This window comes from Cajanus cajan, chromosome 1 (assembly GCF_000230855.2).
Source record: "Cajanus cajan strain Asha chromosome 1, NIPB_CcT2T_4, whole genome shotgun sequence".
In the NCBI taxonomy this organism is placed as follows: Eukaryota; Viridiplantae; Streptophyta; class Magnoliopsida; order Fabales; family Fabaceae; genus Cajanus; species Cajanus cajan.
This window is the reverse complement of record NC_138517.1, coordinates 89638656-89640554: the sequence shown is the minus strand read 5'-3', so window position 1 is coordinate 89640554 and position 1899 is coordinate 89638656.

Genomic DNA, 1899 nt, shown 5'->3' with positions numbered 1-1899 from the left:
GTCATCGGAGAACTCTTAGCGATTTAGTACTAAAAGAATCTAATAACAATCTTGGTCTAGGACATTGATAAGTATAACCTAATCTTTTCTAAACCTAATTACCCTTTATATATAGGTATGACGTTATAGACACAAATCTCACGCTTATTACAACGATTCAGTAGATTGCACCATATTATTATTATATCATTAGTAGGTCCATGATCCCAACATTTATGGTCGTTATTTTGATCATTTCAAGAATCATCACGAGATCTTATTATAGACTATTAAGAGGGAGGAACTGGGTTGCCCGATACCCAAGCCTAACTACATGATTGAGAGACTTCTTGACACAAAGGAGACTAATTATGTCCACATGTGTGTTCGTGTTGATGTTAAGCAACTAACTGTTTGAGAGAGGGGTACCATCGTCCTATGGATGAGCCTCCTAGTGATCGCTTTGAGAGATCACCTTAGTACATAACAATCCATGTTGGAACACTAAAGCGCATAATCTATGCTCTTATTAGATCGGTATTTTGATGATGCATTTTGGGTTGGTCAGAAGAAGATTGTTATAGTCTATGTTCTCGTTGAATGGACATTTTGATGATGCACCTAGGATTGATTAGAAGGAGACTATTACAACCTATGTTCTCGTTGAATCAACATTTTGACGAAGCACTTTGAATTGACTAAAAGAAGACTACTATGATTTATGTTCTCGTTGGATTAATATTTTGATGATGCGATTTCAAGTTAGTCATCGAGAGATTATCATAATACAGAGTCTTTCATATTCAAACATGAGAGTGTGAAAATAGTATGTTTATTTAAAATTTTAACAATGTGAATTGGATCTGTCCTCGAGACAACACCATGTTACAGAAAGTTTTGAAACTTGATTAGTATTAAGTGACATGGTTAATATGTGATTTGATATGTTTAATTGTTTAGTAGTATGAATTCAAATGGTTTACTGTAATTTTAGCTGGGGGTTCAGTTTATCTGAATGTGCGTCTCGACTTTGTGATACATGGTTTTGCTTTGTGCCTAAGATTGTTGTGTTGCTGAATTTTCAGCTTTTATTTTCGTGCATTGTTTTTTCTGTTTCTTTCTTGTCAGTTTCTTGAGAAATGAAAAATTGTTGAATGTGCAAAATCTCAACAAAGGAGTTGTTGATCGGATTTATTGTTAGATTGTTAGTTTTGGATTAAAATAATTTTTTATTTCTTATAATTTAAAATAAATATTTTTAATTTTTATATTTATTGTTATTAATTTTTTTTAGTCTTTATAATTTAAGTAGACATAAATTTGTGCGATGTGTGGATTAAAAAGAAATTATTTAAATTAAAAAATATTATTTTTTAGTTAATATATAAATTTTATATATAATTTTTTTAATTATGTAATATAAATTTGTTATTGATTTTTTACAACAAATAAATTTATTATTGTTTGTAATAGGGTTTGTAAAGAAAAAAATATTATTATAAATATTTTTGACATTTATTTTTATATAATATTTCATCCTTTATTTTTTTGTCAGATTCAAATGGAAAAGAATAAGGGGGTGTATTGGTTTAGGATTTCATAGGATTTTAAAAGACTTTTTTGAGTAAAAAAGTCCGTTGGTATTCAATCAAGACTTTATGTCACTTAAAAACAATACAGTGATATTCAATCAGGATTTTTAAGATTTTTTAAAGAGTCCAATAAAATCCATTGGTATTCATTTGAGACTTTTTACAACTTAAAAATAATTCATTGGTATTAAAAAATATAGGAATTTTAAAGGATTGTTGTATTAGAGGGATTTTGATGGACTTTTTAGTGGTATCTATAAATAACAAATTCATAAAACAATCTCATCCAAACCCATAAGATTTTGGAAGATTGTTTGAAATGACTTTT